Raw genomic sequence first — 22,357 nt, forward strand, 5'->3', positions numbered from 1 at the left:
CACCATAGACGTGCCATGGCACGACATCGCCCGTATATGGCATGCTTTTGGGCCTCCACTATTTGTTTCAATTGGTTCGTATGGAGGGGTGATTCCCGGGTTACTTATGCCTGGCAAACATGTGTGTGGCTATTATTTGAATACTTATGGGTTGTCTATATCTCAAGACGACGTTGGGATTAATTGATATGTTCAATTAATTGTTTAACTAATGTAGACAGTGTTACATCGTATCATTTTGTATCATTTTCGCGCATTGCTACATATATTAGTAAATAATACTAGTCATAATATATATATATATATATATATATATGGTGTCGATCGTATTTTATTTTTATTAGAACTCGCGTGGGCGCTTGCTTCCGGCGGCGGCAGCATAAGTTGCCGCCACGCGGGAGGCGACTGCGGGAGCAGCTGCGAGGGATGTGGGAGGGTGTTTCTCCGAGAAGCGGTACTGTGATGAGCTTATGCCCAGTCCGAAGTCCGCGTACACATCAGTGGTCTCCCCCTCGAAGTCGCTCAGGTTCTGCTGAGGCCGCTCCGGCAACGTGAGCAAGGGCCGAGACGCCGAGCTCTGACACAAACAGGCCCGTGCGGTGGGGCAGGATGCGGTGCGTGAAGCAGCGCGGCGTTGCCAGAGTGATGGTGTGCTCGCTGGTGACCCGATTACCGTCCAGCTGGACGGCGAAGATGGCATCCGCACCGGTGCTGTGGGAGAGCAAGGAAGAGCCCAGCAGCCATATTCGTAAGGTTGGTTGGAGCTTGGCATCCTGCTTCAGCTTCTTGGCGGCCTCATAATCCCAATCAAATGCCAGGTGGATGAGGCCGGCATTGGCTCCCGCAGGCGTGCTGAGATGGAACCATTTGATTTCGCCCGTTCCAGAGATGCGACCGAACGTCCCTGTCCCACCCGAGGCGCCACCCAGAAGCACAAACCACACATTGCCGTCTGGCCCGGAAATCAGCCCCACCGGCGTGCTGCCCTCGGACGCCGGGATGTCTTCTTCGACGGCCTGGCCGGTGGCCGAATCCAACCGCCAGATCTTGCTGCTCTGGTCCAGGCTGGCGAACACGTCGCCACTTGTGGGGTGGATGGCCACGAAGATGGGGCGGCCGCTGGACGGGTACACGGACACGTCGGACGTGTTGCGGTGGTTCACGCGCACCACGTGCCGGCTGTCCTTGCAGCTGGTCCAGAGGTCGTCCCCATTCTCGAGGACGCAGTGGGGGCCCTCCACGGAGGCGGGGAGTTGTATGATTTGCACCACCGCGGGATCGTTGCCCGCGGCCTTCTTGCCCGCGGCCAGGCTCAGGCGGATGAGGGCGGCCTTGAACTGTAGCGTGGCCCGGTTGCTCCTGAGACGCGGCAAGCCCGTGCAACCCAGCCCAGAAGTTGCCCACCGTGAACCTGGTGCAGGAGAGCGGGCACCCCGTGGCCGGGTCCAGCTCCACCTTCACCAGACTGCTGTTGGTTTGCTGGCTCACTAACAGCAGGTGCTCGCCCACCACGGCCATCTGGTGTGTCTGCATGGCGCCCGGCATGGGGTACTCCGTCACCACTTTGGGCACCTTTACCACCTCTACGGGGGGTGGGCAGTGCGGTGCTGGCCCAATCATCACCAGCTTCTCACCACCAAACACCAAACGTCGAGTTGTCGACATGCATAGCAGTAGGCACAGAGCCAGCTTCATGCCCGATGCCGCGTACGGATGAAACATCGGCATCGGCATCGGCATCGGCTGCAGCAGCAGTAGGACCAGCCATATACTTATATAAATAATAGAAACAGATTGATTAAGCAGCTAATAAAAAAATTAGAATTTTATGATATTCGGGCTTAATTAGAAAGAGAAAGGCATATGAGAGTGCAACAACCCTAATCAAGTCAAGAATGTTGCATAAATAGGAGATTAAAATAGTAATTTTTACGGTTTAGCACACTTAGGGTTTGTGCCCAATTACTAATTTTGATGGGGATTAGCTTCATTAGTGTTAAAAAACACTTTGTTGGGTGATTAAGATCACCATTAGTATTTAAAAAATATAATTAGTATTTAAGAGCACATTTTTGATTCTAGGCTAGGCTCTGATACCATGTTAAAATTACAACAATGTGATGAGCTATGGTGGATCAAATGCTAGAATTAACATCATTAACAAAGAGATTAGATGATAATTAAGATGTGATTAGTGAGTAATTAACTAATAGCTTAATATAGGCATGGATAATCAAAAACCAACAAGTTCTCATCAGGCCAATGCCTCAATTTATAGAGTTTACATCCAAGCATTTAATCCCACTGATTTCTCCTTGATTCACTCTACCTCTTTTGCTTGATTCTCTCCACCTCTCCCAGAATATCTCCACACCTCCTAAATCTCCTCATGCTACCCTTTATTCTCTCCCAGTAGATTCTTCTCACCTTTTCACAGGTTCTCTCACATTTACAGACTCTCTTTTACAGCCTCTAGCCAAGGGCTAGAGGCTTTTTCACAGGTTCTCTCACATTTACAGATTCTCTTTTACAGCCCTCTAGCCAAGGGCTTGTTCCCGCACACACCCTATTCACTTGTATATTTCAACAAGAGAGAGAGAGAGAGAGAGAGAGAGAGACTACAACAAAAAGCCGCGTTTAGAAAAGAATATATATATGAAAAAAAACCTTTAGGTGATTATCAATGCGGCTATACTCCTGGCTATGAGCACACGGCTAAAGTCGTGCATATAAATGCATATATAGTTGCGTCTGTTTAGCAGCGTATGTAGCTTCTAACTATCTACAAGAAAAAAAATGGAGACAGAATGGGGGAGAGATATGGGGACATGTGTCTCCACATCTCTCCTCCATTCTATGCATGCTTTTTTTTAAATCACATTATTTAAACACTACTCAATCACATTTTAAAAAAAACACTTAAACACGTAAAACATAAAAAATAATTGTAATATAATAATGTCATGGATTATATTGAAAATTATATACATAGTTGTAAATTACATAAGGTGTTCATGTCCAAAAATAAATAAAGATGAAGACATTAAAAACTAATTAAATTAATGCATCATCTTTATCTACACCCGCATCTTCACCACGTGCACCACCACCTTCATCACCAAACCATCACTTTCAACATCGTCTTGCTACATTAAATAGTGATACAATGTAAAAAGGTTAGCCACAAGCATTCTTCAAGAACCTACAATATCCTTATAATTTTGACATATCATATCCTTAATAAATAATATTTGAAATTCTCTCAAATCCATTGTAGGCTCATGAAAAGGATGCTTCCTTCCGACAACAAGATGCTAAACATAAGGACGCATGATAGGAGAGTATTGACAGAACTTGGCATGGATTACGAACGTACACGTGCCTTGAGGGGTTCACCTCTAATAAGAAAGTTTATGTATTACACGTTCAGGGGTTCAGGGGGTATTTTAAAGACGCCTTACACTTACATACTTTTATGAATAAAATGACCCCTTTTTCTTCATAAAGTTACGATTTTTTTTCAAAATTTGTTTAAAACACCCCACTTGTAAATGTAATTGGGTGGTTGCAAGATCAGGGTGCCCAGTTTTGTCCACTCAAGCCTCCTGTAAACAGTAAAAAAATAGGCATTTGTTTACCTTTAGTGGCTAATCTCTCCTAGTAAATGAAGGAATTTCGTTTCAAGTTCTTTTGTTGGAACATCATATTCAAAGTTGGAAATATAGTTGCATAATTTGATTAAGCATTAGATAGTCAAAAGTCCTCATTTTCTTAGGTACAAAGTCAATGTATACACCCTGTCCCAAATTTGAGCTGATTCCATAAAATGCTAATATATTTTACATATAAACTCATATGAGATTCCCACTTTGTACCTTAGATCTTCACATAATATGGAGCTTAACTTGAATTTTTGAGAAAATTTGAAGATATTTGTCTATTTTCTTTAAATATTTCAAGGTCTTTAAAGTGTTATAATATACGCCACTTTTTGTACCCACAATAGCTACCACTTAAAATCCTCAATCTTGTAGATCAAAAGAGTGGGTAGATACTGAGACATTAGTAGAATGTGGTGGTTAGTAAAAATTGCAAATCCAATGGTTGGATTTTTAATGATCTCTTTTTCAAAATTCTTCCAGACTATCAGAAGGCCTGCAAATATTAATAATCTAATTAGTAAAATTACATTTTTGATGTGAATCATCTAAAACCTATAGGGACTAGTGTACTTGTAATGGTGCATCTATGGAAAAATAAACTGGATCACTCTAAGTATGGAAAGATCATTTGTTTATCATTTCATCATATTTTTAATTAATTTTGATTAATAAGACTAATTCATATTAATTTAAGTTATATTGGGTTAATTTAAGGGCAAGCATATTTTCTATTATTTGCTTGATCTCATTTTAAGTACCTTACCCCCCAAAATTTGATCTCCAAGCATTGTCCCAGTCCAGCAGAAACTGGATAAAACTGGACACCCTGATCTTGCAACAACCCAATTATATAACTTTTTTAATTAATATACCCCTCTTGATGAACTCACGTGCTACACTTACATATTTTTAGGAGAACCCCCCGAGATACATGCATGTGTCAATAATTGTGTGCTATTTCAGGGTGCTTATAAGTATGTGTGTGTGTGTGTGTGTGAGAGAGAGAGAGAGAGAGAGAGAGAGAGAGAGAGAGAGAGAGAGACTACAACAAACAAAGAGCACAGTCACGTCTAGAGAAACACAAATTCAAAAGCATCTATATATGGAAAAAACATTTATGTGGCTATCATCATGGCTATACACGCGGCTATCTCAGCACGGCTATAGCCGTGCCTGTAGAGCAGCATATATAGTCGCAGACTATCTGTAAAAAAAATGGGGACATAATGGAGAAGAGATGTGGAGACACATGTCCCCACATCTCTCCCCACCTTTTTTTAAATCATATTATTTAAACACTACTTAATATTTTTTTAAAACACTTAGAACATAAAAAATAATTGCAGTATAATAATGTCATGGAGTATATTTTAAATTACATACATATAATTACAAATTACATAAGGTATTCATGTCCAAAAATGAATAAAGATGAAGGCATCAAAAACTAATTAAATTAATGCATCATCTTCATCTTCACTTGCATCTTCACCACGTGCACCACCACCTTCATCATCACTATCACTTTAAACATCGTCTTCTTGCATTAAATAGTGATACAATGAGCCACAAGCAAAACCAGTTGGGTGATAATTATAATTCAAGTTTAACTACTCACTAAGTTGCCCTGCTCAGCTCGTTGTGGATATTTGCATCGGTGACCACTTTCTTGCGTTTGAGCTACTCCCAAGTCTTAGCTTCATTGTGATACTTATGGTGTAACCTATTCTCCTGAGACATTACAACATGCATGAGATATGAAATTCACGAGCGACAAAAGACGAAATAAATTATTGAAAATTTCCAAAGAGAAAACTTACAAATCGTGCAAGCCATCTTGCCTTTCCTCCGAATCCATACTTTATCGCACCGTACTTTAGTAGTTGACTTGCATAATGTGCTATCTTTTGCTGAGGGTATTGAGTATCCTCCCTAGCTTCTTTCTTTGCCTTCTTCCACTCCTTAATGGTGCAATTGGCGAGTATTTGTGAACCATCTTTCGTGCACCTCCTTGTGTGAGACTTTCTATTATTAAGGATCTGTATTATGTGATTCCTCACCCACTTGTCAAAAAAACGCATGTGTGGTGGGTTTGGGAACTCCTCATGCATACATTGCACCACCACATACATGAAATTTCTATCCTTCTACTCTCCCCATGGTTTTAAGGCATCCTTAGAGGTTTGGTTGACAAAGGTATAATAAAACCGTCATCCCTTGTGTCATCCACAAAAGGACCGCACTCCTCATCAAGGGTATAGTAAATCATACCACCCTCCTCGGGTATGTTTTTGTCGCCAATAGGTGAAGGTGAGAGTTCACCCTAAAGCATCTGTCGCACCCACCTCCCCCACTACTAGATTTTTGACAGCTCTAAGAAGCCCTCAAGCTATCACCACTTGAGTAGCGTCGCGTGAGGATGCTGCATGCTAGGGAAAGTGGAAGAGTGAAGGGTAGGCAAAATAGAAGTGAGATATTACATAGCCCACATAAAGTATACATAGCTCACATATGCATGCATAGCTTATAAAGAGCATGAGTATGCTCTATGCATAAACATATGCATACATAGCTCAAACCATGCATCAACTTAATACATAAGTTAATGCAATATTGCTTTATGCATAAGCCTATGCATAAAGCATTATTGCATTAACTTAAGTATTAAGCTTATGCATTTGAGCTATGTGTATGCTCTACGCATAAACATATGCACACATAGCTCATAATGTATAAGCATAATGTATTAAGCATATACTTAATGCATTATGCATAATGCATAATATTAATACATAATGCATAATGTATTAAGCTTAATGCATTATTTCATAATGTATTAAGCATTCATGTATTAAGCATATGTAGTATGCATAATGCAATAAGCTTAATACATAATGCATTAAGCATTAATACATTAAGGTAATGCATTAAGTATATGCTTAACGCATTATGCATAATAAATATTGCAATAAGTTTAATACATAATGCATTAAGCTTAATACATAATGCATAATGTATTAGGCTTATGCCTTAATGCTTAATACATAATGCATAATGTATTAAGCTTAATGCAATATAAGCTACACATAAACATGTGCATACATAGCTCATAATACATAAGCTTAATGCATTATATATTAAGCACTAATGCATTAAGCTTATTACATTATGTATTTTGCATACTTTTATGAATAAAATGATCCATTTTTCTTCATAAGCTTATGGTTTTTTTCCAAAATTGGTTTAAAATAACCCTCTTGGTAAATGTAATTATGTAACTTTTTCTTAATTAATATATCCCTCTCGATGAACTCACGTGCTACATTTACATATTTTTAGGTGAACCCCTTGAGATATATGCATGTGTCAATAATTGTGTGCTATTTCAGGGTGCTTATAAAGATGCAACTCAATGTCCGAAATGTGGAAAGTCTTATTACCGAAGTGATTTACAAGGTAAGATGATTCCTCAAAAGCTATCGAGGGATTTTTCTATCATACTCCATATATTCAACATATGTTCTGGTACAAGTTTATTGCCGAACTCATGCCAAGTTTATTTCCGAACTCATGCCATGGCATGCATACAATTGTTCCATCGTCGATGGCACAATGAGGTTTCCTCTACTAATTCACTACTAGCATGGCAACACATAAAAGAGGAGTGGTACGAATTTAAGGACGAGCCATGTCACTATGACTTGGATTGGGTATAAATGGATTCAATCCATTTGGTCTCAAATCGAGATGGCTAGTGGTAGTAGTATAAATGGATTCAATCCATTTGGTCTCAAATCGAGATGGCTAGTGGTAGTAGTAAACTACAATCTCCCTCTTTGGAAGTTAATAAAGAGGAGTCATGTGATGTAAGCTCTTCTCTTGCCTAACAAGCACAAGGTCAAGAACATGGATGTGTACCTTGAACCTTTTATCAAGGAGCTTTAGACACTATGGTTTGGCATCCAAGTGCATGATGTGTCCCGAACGCTTACACAATGTAGCACGGAGGTGAAGATAATTTGGATGTGGACAATGAATAACTTTTCAGGATATGGAGAGTACTTTGGTATGTTCTCTATGGCGTAAAGCACGCTTGTCTTTTGAAAAAGTGATGCTCTACGCAAGCCTCAATTACAAATTTTGAGATTTTCACCTCACATCTAGCTTACCTTCTTTTTTCTAAATAGCTTGAGTACTCTTCTCCATGACTTAATTTGAAATTCTATTTTGAAGCTTTGTCATTGTTGGATGTGGAGGAGTCTAACCTTTTTCTTGAGAGAGAACACTTTTTATTTAATGATGACACTAGTGAGTCTAGTGGGTGTAGCCAAGTACATCGCATGTGTGTGTGTGTGTGTGTGTGTGTGTGTGTGAGAGAGAGAGAGAGAGAGAGAGAGAGTTACATCATAGCCAAGTGCCTAAGGTGTATATAATGGCATTGAAGTATGAGGATTGCAACTTGAACATGGGATCTCTTCACTAGAATATGTGTGATTCCTATACTACTAAGGATTCCTATACTACAGAGAGAGAGAGAGAGAGAGAGAGAGAGAGAGACTACAACAAAAATCTGCATCTCGAAGAATATATATATGGAAAAAAACCTTTAGGTGACTATCAACGCAGCTATACTCCTGGCTATGAGCACATGGCTAAAGTCGCACATATAAATGCATATATAGTTACGTCTGTTTAGCAGCGTATGTAGCTTCTAACTATCTACAAGAAAAAAATGGGGACATAATGGGGGAGAGATATGGGGACATGTGTCTCCACATCTCTCCTCCATTCTATGCATGCTTTTTTTTAAATCACATTATTTAAACACTACTCAATCACATTTTTTAAAAAACACTTAAACACGTAAAACATAAAAAAAATTGTAATATAATAATGTCATGGATTATATTGAAAATTATATACATAGTTGTAAATTACATAAGGTGTTCATGTCCAAAAATAAATAAAGATGAAGACATTAAAAACTAATTAAATTAATGCATCATCTTCTTCTTCATCTTTATCTACAAACACCATATTAGATAATTTGGGAAAAATCCCATTTCCATTTGAAAAATGGGATCATGGTGAACTTATCGAACAGTTTGTCAAAACCCCCTCATGTGACATATCATTAGAAAGATCTTGAAGAGTAGAACCTAAATCTATGATCTCCGACAAATTTGGAGTTTGTATGTTTAAGATATGGCCAAAAATATATGGAGTAATTGATTCCCAAAATATGAGATTTTTTCCAAATTATCTAATATTGACTTTACACCTGCATATTCACCACGTGCACCACCACCTTCATCACCAAACCATCACTTTCAACATCGTCTTGCTACATTAAATAGTGATGCAATGTAAAAAGCTTAGCCACAAGCATTCTTCAAGAACCTACAATATCCTTATAATTTTGACATATCATATCCTTAATAAATAATATTTGAAATTCTCTCAAATCCATTGTAGGCTCATGAAAAGGATGCTTCCTTCCGACAACAAGATGCTAAACATAGGGACACATGATAGGAGAGTATTGACAAGACTTGGCATGGATTACGAACGTATACATGCCTTGAGGGTTTCACCTCTAAGAAATTTTATGTATCACACGTTCAAGGGGTATTTTAAAGACTCCTTACACTTACATTCTTTTATGAATAAAATGACCCCTTTTTCTTCATAAAGTTACGATTTTTTTTCAAAATTTGTTTAAAACACCCCACTTGTAAATGTAATTATGTAACTTTTTTTAATTAATATACCCCTCTTGATGAACTCACGTGCTACACTTACATATTTTTAGGCGAACCCCCCGAGATACATGCATGTGTCAATAATTGTGTGCTATTTCAGGGTGCTTATAAGTATGTGTGTGTGTGTGTGTGTGTGTGAGAGAGAGAGAGAGAGAGAGAGAGAGAGAGAGAGAGAGAGAGAGCTTCACATCATAGCTGAGTGCATAAAGTATATATAATGGCATAATTGAAGTGTGAAGATTGCAACTTGAACATGAAATCTCTTCGTTAGACTATGTATGATTCCTATAGTGCTACGAGAGAGAGAGAGAGAGAGAGAGAGAGAGAGAGAGAGAGTGAAAGCTTCACATCATAGCTGAGTGCATAAAGTATATATAATGGCATAATTGAAGTGTGAAGATTGCAACTTGAACATGAAATCTCTTCGTTAGACTATGTATGATTCCTATATTGCTACGAGAGAGAGAGAGAGAGAGAGAGAGAGAGAGAGAGAGAGAGAGAGAGAGAGAGACTACAACAAACGAAGAGCACAGTCACGTCTAGAGCAACACAAATTTAAAAGCATCTATATATGGAAAAAAAAATTACGTGGCTATCATCATGGCTATACACGCGGCTATCAGCACGGCTATAGCTGTGCTTGCAGAGCAGCATGTATAGTCGCAGACTATCTGCAAAAAGAAATGGGGACATAATGGGGAAGAGATGTGGAGACACATGTCCCCACATCTCTCCCCACCTTTTTTTAAATCATATTATTTAAACACTACTTAATATTTTTTTAAACACTTAGAACATAAAAAATAATTGCAGTATAATAATGACATGGAGTATATTGTAAATTACATACATATAATTGCAAATTACATACATATAATTGAAAATTACATAAGGTATTCATGTCCAAAAATGAATAAAGATGAAGGCATCAAAAACTAATTAAATTAATGCATCATCTTCATCTTCACTTGCATCTTCACCATGTGCACCACCACCTTCATCATCACCGTCACTTTCAACATCGTCTTCTTGCGTTAAATAATGATACAACGCAAAAAAGTTAGCCACAAGCAAAACCAGTTGGGTGATAATTATAATTCAAGTTCAACTACTCACTAAGTTGCCTTGCTCAACTCGTTGTGGATATTTGCATCGGTGACCAATTTCTTGCATTTGAGCCACTCCCAAGTCTCAGCTTCATTGTGATACTTATGGTGTAACCTATTCTCCTGAGACATTGGGGGGCAACTTGTTGTCCTTTCCTACAACAAATTACAACATGCATGAGATATGAAATTCACGACAAAAGACAAAATAAATTTATTGAAAATTTCCAAAGAGAAAACTTACAAATCCTGCAAGCCATCTTGCCTTTCCTCCAGATCCATACTTTGTCGCACTGTACTTTAGCAGTTGACTCGCATAATGTGCTACCTTTTGCTAAGGGTATTGAGTACATGTAACCTATCATTGGAAAGATCTCAATGAGAAGATTCTAATGCATTGACCTCCGACAAATTTGGACTTCAAATGCTCAAGTTATGGCCATCCCACCAAAAAATAATCTCAAAAGTTTCGTAAAAACAGAAACCTCATCCTCATTGGTCCTCATGGAATATTCCCTAGAATCCCCAAGGGCTTAAAAGGCCCAAAATTGAGTCCAAGTTTCCCCTAATGAGAGAGCTAATTTTTTGTTTGATGAAATGGAATGGAGTGTCCATCCACTTTTGTATTTTGGATGTTGACAACTAGGTGCCCACCATGCATAGTTGACCGTTGATGCCTTCTTCTTTTGATATTGACATGGAACCTCTGCAAAGTCGACATAAGTGGCTATGTCATTCCATGTCCATGTGAGATATGCAAGGGAATAATCATGTGTTTAAGATGAATCAAAATAAAGCATGTGCAAGATTATGATCAATTTTAAGATTAAGATGTACGACGGTATCTAGAGAGTTTGGTGAGTGTATATATTCACTAAATTATTCACTAAATCATGTGCATGTTCTGATGCATATGATTTAGGTATTGATAATGTATTCCATGTTTTTTAGGAAGAGGATGAAGAGATTACATGTTGTAAAATGAGGGAGTCTATGTCTCATTACTCTATGATGAGTGGACACCTATGTAAAGGCTTTAAAGACCTCCATGATGTAATTGGTGTGAGTCCACATGCTCGACATGAGGAAGAAACACCTCCATCAATGGCACATGAATTCGATGAAGATTTGGTCATGGACGAGATGATGGATGACTTCTCTAAGAAATAAGGAGAGGAGGATCCGAAAACTTGACGAAGATCAATTGCGACAATTTGCTTGTACTCCACTGTACAAAGGGTGTGCATACTCCAACCTTCATGCAACCTTGGAGTTACTAAACTTGCAGACCATGTATGGTTGGATGATTGCTACCATTACAAGTATCTTTCAGTGAGTCCTTAGCGTTTTGTGGTGGTTAGCAATCACTAGAACAAACCCCCCCTTAGTGACCGGGTAAAAATGACGAGTTTATTCAAACACATCACTTAAACGATGATGGAACATCGCATAAGCAACGTTTAAAAAAATAATAATGGCAAATAAACGTCTCTTTGGATGTCATTCACACAACGGCTCATTTATCATCATTTGAAGGACAATAGTAGCAAAACGACTACATACTACATTGCGCAGCTTACACAACATCACTTATACAGATGTCGTGTAAGTGACACACTAGGAAATTAGGAAAAAAACACAAATCAAATGGCTCCCACGAGTTTGCAGGAGCCATCTACGTTCTCATCTTAGCTGAAGCAAAGGATCAATCATAGCGGCGGCTGGCACCTGCTACCCACTGCCTAGTTAAATTTGCAGCAAAGTGATGAGCTATGGTGGATCAAATGCAAGAATCAACATCATTAGTGAGTGATTAGATAATGATTAGGATAAGATTAGTGAGCAATGAGCTGATAGCTTGATGTAGGCAGGGATACTCAAAAACTAGCAAATACTCATTAGGCCAATCCCTCAATTTATAGTGTTTACATCCATGATCTGCTCCTTGATTTGTTCCTTGATTTGTGCCACCTCCCCTGCATCTGGGGGGACACCTCATCCTTGATTCACTTTACCTCTTCACTTTTCCCAGAATATCTCCACACATCCTAGATCTTCTCATGCTACCCTTTATTCTCTCCCAGTAGATTCCACTCATCTTTTCACTACTATTACCCACTCATTTACAGACTCTCTTTTACAGTCTCTTGCTAAGGGCTTGTTCTCGCACACACACCCATTCACTTGTATATCCTCCCCTCAAGTGAATAATCTTAGCACACCTGGACCCTATACTAAGTTTCCCCCTTACTTGGTAGCCCGCGACCAGTGCCTCAAGTCCTTAACTCTTAGTCCTTGACACACTCTCTCTCTCTATGTGTCCAAGGCTTACTACAAGTGCCCGTGACCTTGACTAAAGTGCTCACACATACATCTACCACATGGCCTACATCATCGGTGGCTTAGAGGTGGTTTTACTATGTTGGGGTAGGTTACATTGGGTTATGAGATTTCTCTCTCTTTCTCTCTCAGAAACGATGATCTGACTCCACTTCCTTAGGAGTCTCCATGAAGTTTTCTGTAGTAGTAGTCTCTTGCCATGTGTCCTGGATTCCCACAGTTGTGGGGCAAGTGAAGGTCCTTCCTCCTCCCCTGCCTCTTCCCCATCCTCATCCTCATGAGAATCCTCCTTGGGTGGTGAAGAATGTTTTTTCCTCTCTAGTTGTTGGGTCCACCTCTTTCTTCTCTTTGACCTTGGTCTCTTGCTCTAGTAGAGCTCCTTCTATCTCATGTAGCTTCAATTCTGGTACATTATTTAAGGTTGCCATGATGTTTTCATATTCTCCTTTGTCCACACTCTTTAGAAGCACTGCTAGTGCCTCATCATCCTCTACCTTCTTACTAATGGCTGCCAGTTGTTGCTTAATGCTTTTATATTTATTAAAGTGTGTGGTTAGAGGTTCACTTTCCTTCATGTCAAGTTTGTAGAATTGCATTATTAGATTTATCTTTGAATTTTTGGCTTGAGTGCCAAATAATTTATTGAGTTCGTCCCATGCATCTTTAGCCCGTTGTATCCTTGTGATGTGGAGAAAGATTTCATCATTTAAACTGAGTGCAATGAGTCCTAATGCTTTCTCATTCCTACTCTTCCACTCATTCTCCCCAATCACCTTTGGGCATTCATCTCTTCTCTCAACTAACCCCCACAATTTTTTCCTCATGAGCAAATACATGGTCTTTGTTTGCCATGTATGAAACTGCTGTTGGAAGGTTGGCGATTTCGAGCGTGTGATCTTTGGCTAGAAGGTGCCTTGGATTATCCCATAAGTGGAAGCATGAGAAGTTGAAGAGACATGTATAGGCTAGAGTGGCACCTTGTCATAGTCATCTCCTCTGGCCGGTGTTTTGGGAGAGGCAGCTCACCAAGAGATGGGAGCCCAGTTGAGGGATGCTGCAGTGCCCATTCATTAGGAACTCAATGGAGTCTTCTTGGGCCCTTTTATTTGGCAGTTTAAGGGAGTCAAACCTTTTCTCTTAAGAAGAAACATTTTCTAATTTGAAGCTTCAAAACGGCTACTTTATTCGAATTTGAATTTGGGGGGAAAAATGGAATTTAAAATCTAGCGGATAAAACCATATCATGTAACATATCTATGGAAAGCTCTTGATGCGTAGATCACGGATCTGTAATCTCCGCTTAGATCGGAGCTTGTATGTAGAAGTTATGGAGGTCCGAAAATTATAAAATTGCCCCCCTCCCTTTTTGGGGGAAAAAGTGCACCCTTTGACCACTCTTACACCTCTCTTACAAACCAATGGTTTTTGCTTACATGGCGGGCTCCTATTTGTCAAAAAGTTAAACATTTCCATAACCTCATGGCAAATTAAAGGGCCCAAGAAGACTCCATTGAGTTCCTAATGGTGGGGGTGTTCGTGGAGCTCAATGGTGATGTGTCTCCTACGCGCATTAGTCTTCCACTGCACATTTTGACATGGTATCAGAGCCCGGGCGTGTGTGGTCCTGGGCAGCTCAGGCATGTGTGGTCCTGTGCAACCCCCTCACGCCTCAGTGGCTTGCGGCAGCGCAGAGCCTCGAATCGAGGGAGGGTGTTGGAAGGTTGGCGATTTTGAGCGTGTGATCTATGGCTAGAAGGTGCCTTGGATTATCCCATTAGTGGAAGCATGGGAAGTTGAAGAGCCATGTATAGGCTAGAGTGGCACCTAGTCATCTCCTCCGGCCGGTGTTTTGAGAGGCAGTTCACCGGAGACCGATGGAGGGATGCTGGAGTGCCCGTTGTGGGGGTGTTCATGCTTGAGTACTCTTCTCCATGACTTAATTTGAAATTCTAGCTTACCTCCTTTTTTCTCAAGCTTGAGTACTCTTCTCCATGACTTAATTTGAAATTCGATTTTGAAGCTTTGTCATTGTTGGATGTGGAGGAGGCTAACCCTTTTCTTGAGAGAGAAACACTTTTTATTTAATGATGACACTAGTGAGTCTAGTAGGGTGTAGCCAAGTACATCACATGTGTGTGTGTGTGTGTGTGTGAGAGAGAGAGAGAGAGAGAGAGAGCATTACATCATAGCCAAGTTCATAAGGTGTATATAATGGCATTGAAGTGTGAGGATTGCAACTTGAACATGGGATCTCTTTGCCTAGAATATGTGTGATTCCTATACTACTAAGAGAGAGAGAGAGAGAGAGCGAGAGACTACAACAAACAGCCGCATCTAGAAGAATATATATATGGAAAAAAAAATTTACGTGACTATCAACGTGGCTATACTCCTGTGGCTATGAGCACACGGCTAAAGTCGCGCATATAAATGCATATATAGTTGCGTTTGTTTAGCAGGGTATAGCTTCTAACTATCTACAAGAAAAAAATGGGGGACAGAATGGGGGAGAGATATGGGGACATGTGTCTCCACATCTCTCCTCCATTCTATCCACGCTTTTTTAAAATCACATTATTTAAACACTACTCAATCACATTTTTTAAAAACACTTAAACATGTAAAACATAAAAAATAATTGTAATATAACAATGTCATGGATTATTTTGCAAATTATATACATAGTTGTAAATTACATAAGGTGTTCATGTCCAAAAATAAATAAAGATGAAGACATTCAAAACTAATTCAATTAATGCATCATCTTCTTCTTCATCTTTATCTACACCCACATCTTCACCACGTGCACCACCACCTTCATCACCACCATCACTTTCAACATCATCTTGCTACATTAAATAGTGATACAATTTAAAAAGGTTAGCCACAAGCAAAACAAGTTTGGTGATAATTAAAATTCAAGTTCAACTACTCACTAAGCTGTTCTAGTGAGCTCGTTTTTATGGATATCCGATTAGTGTGATCACTTTCTCGCGTTTGAGCCACTACCAAGTCTCGACTTCATTAGGATACTTGTGGTAGCTATTCTCCTGAGACATTAGGGGGTGACCTGGATGTTCGTACTCTACACTCCGAGCAAACTTGGAGCTATTAAAGTTGCAAAAAACTTATGCATGGAGTGATGCAAGTGTTACAAGTCTTCTTAAGTAATATCCAATCAATATATTCTCTTAAATAGAAAATGTCTCTTGTTTTATACTCTCTTATAATTTTCTTTTATATTGTTTGAAATAGAAAATGTCCCTTATTTTAACATATGATTTCTTATGTTATGTTGTAGTCTTCTCAAGAAGATTATTCCCCCTCAAAATCTATTTTCCGGACTCATGAGATGGGGCTAAGACCATATTAGGGAGTTTGGAAAAATCCCATTACTTTGGGAATTTACTTTTCAATCCACTTTTTGGTGTATCTTGAGCATACCAATTCAAAAGTTATTAGAGAATATGGATTTAGAACCTACTCTTCAAGAGCTTTCCAACGATATGTCACATAAGGGGTTTTTGACAAAATCTTAAAAGGGGGAAATTGGGATTTTCTGAAACTTCCTAATATGGTCTTGGCTTGTAAATTTCTCTCTATGCTAGGTATGGATTATACAAAAATACATGCATGTCCAATGATTGCATGCTATTTAGAGGGGTTAATAAAGATGCAAAATAATGTCTACAATGTGGAGAGAGTCGATATAGACATGATTTGCAACAAGGAGACAGAATTCCTCGAAAGGTGTTGATACACTTTTCTATCAATCCTACACATGTTTAAATATAAGGGTATTGTAGAACTCATGACATGGCATGCAACTCATTGCTCAACGTCGATGGCATCATGACGATCATAGTTGATTCACTGAGGTTGCAACATGTGGACCATTAATGGCGAGACTTTAAAGATGAGCCCCGTCACTCACATCTTGGCTTAGGCATGGATGGTGTTAATACACTTTTCTATCAATCTCAACGTCGATGGCATCATGACGATCATAGTTGATTCACTGAGGTTGCAACATGTGGACCATTAATGGAGAGACTTTAAAGATGAGCCCCGTCACTCACATCTTGGCTTAGGCATGGATGGTGTTAACCCATTTGGATTGAAGTCCACATCATGGTATACTTGGCCTATTTCGTGAATTACAACCTCCCTCCATGGGTGGCAATTAAGAAAGATCATGTCATGCGTACTCTCCTTGTACCAGGCAAGTATAAGGTGAAAAAAATGGATATATACCTTGAGCCTTTGATTGAGGAGTTTGAGGCACTATGGCAAGGTATTAAAGTGCATGATGTCTCAAGGCCAATAAATAGGTGTGATATGGAGGTGAAAAGAGTTTTTCTTTGGAGATGCATGACTATCCCGAATTCTCAGAGTGCTTAGGTACATACTTGAACCTTCTAGCTTTAAACTTCAAACTTCTCTTACTCTATCTCTCAATCATCTTAATTTCATAATAGATTTTACAACCTTTTTAGACATCATGCATGTCCGATTTGTGGAGCATAACTTGTTTTAGAGAGGCTCTCTACACTAAAGAAGGTGGTGTATGACAAACATCATCGATTTCTTGCCCCTTCACATCCCAAGCATGTGCCGCATGATATCTCCCCACTTGTGATAAGAGGTAGAGATTGGTTTGAGGTATGGAGAAGCATTCCAAATCCACCAACCCATGGGATGGCAAGACACTTAATCTTCTTTGGACTCCCATATTGGTGTAAGTTTAAGATCAATCGTCTCTTAGACCCTATGCACATCCTCAAGAATGTGGCAACAAATATTTGGTACCATGTAATTGGTAAAAGAGATACCAAGGGCATGAAGGATGACTCGTAAAACATTGGTCGCCTTTAAAGTGCATGGCCAATTATAAAAGAGAGTGGAAACATGTTCCCATCAAAGTCACCATGGGTATTGATCAAGAAGAAGAAGTAAAGAAAGGTGAAAAGCATGATTGTCTCTTTTTGTACACCAACGGGAGTAATGCATTCATTGAAGGGTTCCTTCACAGAAACCAAAAAAGAAAGCCGGAGAGGAGCATTTATATGGCCTGAAGACACATGATTGGCAACAGATATTACAAATATTCAAACATTCTTTTATTCATTTTCTAATTATGGTACCTAATTTAAAGGCTTGTATACTAACTTTATATTTTTTCAAAGCATAGTGTATTCTTCCAATAGCTATAGTTGGTTGTTGAGATAAGAAGGTGAGAGAGGCTATTTACAAAATGGGAAGATTGGTGAGGTATGAATCTTCTATTGAATTCACTATTTAAGTTACATTTAATATTTAGTTTTCTCATGCAATCACAAGTTGTGTATGATAAATAGTATACATGATTGTTATGTATGTAGGTATATATCCTCAAAGGAGATATATACCTACATACATGATTGCTATATATGTAGGTATATATCCTCAAAGGAGATAGATCCTAAATCCATTGAGATGGCTCATCTAAATGCTATTGAGGTAGTGTGTATGATCAAGGAAATCTTTCCTAGAACAATACTCACTAGCCCATTACATATTGTGGTACATTTGGTTGATGAAGTGACACTTTGTGGTGTTGTTCATGTTCGATGGATGTTTTTCCTTGAAAGGTTGATGAAAACCTTAAAAGACTCTGTAAGACAAAGAGCAAGGTCAGAAGCAAGCATGGTGGAGGGATGGTTAATGTAGGAGTCTCTTGTGTATATCTCAGAATATCTCTCTCGATCGAATAGATCCTTCCATGCCACGATTATGGAGTAATGAGGAGGATGATCAACTAATCACTAATGTACCACAAGGAAAAGGAAGGCAACAAAAAATGGATGACACTACTGACATTCTTGGGACGCTTTGACTTAGAATGGCCTACTACATGACAATAAAAGCATCAATTCTCCTATGCTAGGTGGGCATCAATATCTCCCAGCAGTTATCTCCTTTTCTTCTGAGCAATCAAAAGAAGCAATTATACTGGAGTTTAATGAGGCTTTCCTTAGCCGGCCAGGTAGTGGTGGCAAACCAGGTTCTTCTTACCACCATGTGGTAGATCACTTCTTGTTGGGCCTTCTCACAGGCCTGCATTAGGCAAGTTCAATGATTGATCCACAAATTTTTGTGGGCTAGTAAGGACAGATTTGTAGCCAGTTTACTACGAGCTTGGGATCATCTCAAACCAAGCAACACTCCGAGAGGTGGGTGGTGTCAAAGGCTCACATTGGTTGATTCAACGGCACTCCGAGGTGGTAGTCCCAGTGGATGAGGTGATGCAAGCTCTGGTGACAAGGGTGCTGCGGTACATGAGGTGGTAGATGAAGAGTAGAGAGTGTTGCCGTTTCCGAGTGGCAAAGAAGTCCATTGAGTAAGAAGTCCCATTCCCTGTGTGGTCCAGATCAGAGTTTGGAGAATCAACTTCTGGTGAGAAGAATTGGTTCTCTAGGAGTGCGGGTAGACGATCCATGCTGTGTGCTTTCGATAGATGTGATACCATGTGAGGGCAAAAGGACGAAAGGACCAAATGTACGAGAGATCATTGAAAAACAACACAGCAAAGCAGAAGCATCGTCGATGACAAAGGCTCACGCGTCAATGTGAGGAAAAGCACTCTCAAAGGTGGTCGGTGTTAAAGGCTCACGTCAGTGGTGGATGTATAGGCACTCCGAGGTGGTAGTGGCAGTGAAAGATGAGGTGATGCAAGCTCTGATGCAAGGGTGCTACGGTACCTGAGGTGGTGGATGGAGAGCAGAGTGGGCTGTGTCCTGAGTGGTAGATGGAGAGCAGAGTGGGCTATGTCCTGAGTGGTATATGACCATTCACTTACTGCAGCACCCTTGTCACCAAAGTTTGCATCATCATCACTTCATCTTCTATTACCCACTACCACAAAGAATACTTAGGTAGCACCCAACATGCATTGGGTGCTTTTGGTGCATGCCGGTAGCTCCCAGTACATGTCAGTAGTTATCCGCATCATTGGAAGCTGTAAGATTCCACCCTCTAGATTTGGAGATGTAAAGGTGTAAAAACCTCCCCTTCAGTTTTTGTAATCATCCCCTATTTCAAAATGCAAGAAAATATTATTTTCCCTTGTTTTTGGCCTAGAGAGAGAAAATATTCTAGAGAGAATATAAAATTGAGATATTTTTGGATACAAAGTTTCTCCTTATATTTAAGATGAATTCCCCTGAAACAAAAGTTCAAAAAGACTTTTCCAATGTGCATTAGAAATTAATTGAATATGTGTATAAGAGACCTTAGCCTAAGGGTCCACATTTTCAGAAATTTTTTATTAAGGTCCAAATAAGGTTCCAAAGGGCCAATAGGATTAATCCAAGTGTTGGGATGACAAAAATACAAAGAATAAAAGAACATCTCCCTAAGTAAATGCTCACAGAAGATGAAGAGTTGACCAAGTATTGGATTTATTAGTTAGAAATTAAGGTTTATTAGTAAAAAAATTAAATTTTGACACCTCAGTAAAAGGAGGGAAAGGGCTCATGAAGGAGGAGCCTTTTTTCATCATTACCTTGCGATTTAAATTCAAAAATGAGATATTTGTATCTCTCCTCTTGCAAACTGGATCAAAAAGTGAGCTAAACTGGTCCAAAACTTGTCCAAAATGGATCAAATGAAGCTGGAAGCCTCTAGATCCTAGTTGGACTTGGTTAGTGGCCTCCCTCACCTATAAATAGACCCTCATTCAATATTATCTTCATTTTTAGTGTAATTCTGTTATCCCTCTATTTTTCCTCTACTTTTGGAAGCTTTGCTTTGGAGCTTCACAATTCTCCATCCTCTCTTGGAGATTACCCTCCCCAACTTGGTGGCCAAAGCTTGCTTTGTGGGCTTCAGAATCAAGCCAAAATCAAAGGTAAGCCTTAATCCAATGGTTTCTCTATCTTTCTCAATGGTTATCTCCTTCCCAACCCCTCTAAAGCTTGGGAAGCTTTCAATTAAATGGTTTTTCTTGAAATAAAGCTTTCTAATGATTCATAATGTTTAAATGGTTTAATACTAATCTTTAAGCTTAATTATAGTGTTTCTATTAGTAAAACTCTCTTTTTGGAAAGATTAATCATCTTTATGGTTAGATCCTTATTAGAAGGATGTTTCTTAATGATAAACTCATTATCTTAAACAAAACTCTAGGCTTTAACAAGCTAGAGAAAAAGATCAGGTATTTTTATGATTTTAATCTAGTTAAAAATGATGATTAATTTTTAAAGCTTGTTTATGATAAAGAAAAATCATTTTAATCTGAAAGAGGGTTATGCTAACATTTTTGGAAATGAGAAATGGATATTTGAGAATAATCAAGAGATTTAAACGTAATTATGCTTATAATTATGTTATGTATGCATAAATAAATTTTAGTTTAAAAGAGGAGTTCTTATCATATTTTAATTATGAATATTCATTTAAAGTTAGAAAACTGAACATTCTCAGAAGTTGCAGAGCTATGGTAAAATTTTCCAGAAGAAATATATATATTATTTTTATGCATAAATTTAATAAAGCAAAAAGAGGAATTCCCATCATATTCTAGGCATAGATATTTTTATGCTAAAAGAATGATTTTTGTCATATTTATGGAAAATAGTTTTATAGTATTTATGCATAATTATTTAAATAGAGAAAAGATGTTTTTTTTAATATTTATCTGTATATATGTACATGCATAAATAAATTTTATGCTAAAAGTGGAGTTTTTGAGCATTATTCAATAGTCAAAAAAAATAAAGAAGGTTATGCACAAATATTATAGAATCATTCAATTTATGAGAATTATCGAAATAATTCATTTAGATAAATGGATTAGTGTTTATACTAAAAGAGTAAATATGGGTATAATTTATTTTGTAAATCCCATGAATCTTTTATTCAAAAAGAAGAATATTGGGTATTTTCTATTTTGAGAAATTTGAATGGATGTAGGAATGTTGTGAATGGATGTGAATGGATGTAGGAATGATGTGAATGGATGTGAGTGGATGTAGGAATGATGTGAATGGATGTGAGTGAATGTAAGAATGATGTGAGTGGATGTAGGAATGATGTGAATGGATATAAGAATGATGTGAATGGATATAGGAATGATGCGAATGAATGTGAATGGATGTAGGAATGATGTGAATAAAAGTGAATGGATGTAGGAATGATGTGAATGGATGTGAGTGGATGTAGGAATGATGTGAATGGATATAGAAATGATGTGAATAGATGTAGGAATGATGTGAATGGATGTAGGAATGATGTGAATGAATGTGAATAGATGTAGGTATGATTGGAATGGATATAGGAATGATGTGAATGGATGTAGGAATGATGTGAATGAATGTGAATAGATGTAGGTATGATGTGAATGGATGTAGTAATGATGTGAATGGATGTAGGAATGATGTGAATGGATGTAGGATGTAAGAATGATGTGAATAGATGTAGGAATGATGTGAATGGATGTAGGAATGAT

At 38.7% G+C, this 22,357-nt stretch overlaps 1 pseudogene; it reads right to left on the reverse strand.

Moving 5' to 3' along the window:
- Positions 1–325: 325 nt before the first annotated feature.
- LOC147632594 (uncharacterized) lies at positions 326–1,734 on the reverse strand (annotated as a pseudogene).
- Between the last annotated feature and the right edge of the window lie 20,623 nt (positions 1,735–22,357).

Source organism: Cibotium barometz, chromosome 13 (assembly GCF_041138505.1).
Source record: "Cibotium barometz isolate CiBa-2024 chromosome 13, ASM4113850v1, whole genome shotgun sequence".
NCBI lineage: Eukaryota > Viridiplantae > Streptophyta > Polypodiopsida > Cyatheales > Cibotiaceae > Cibotium > Cibotium barometz.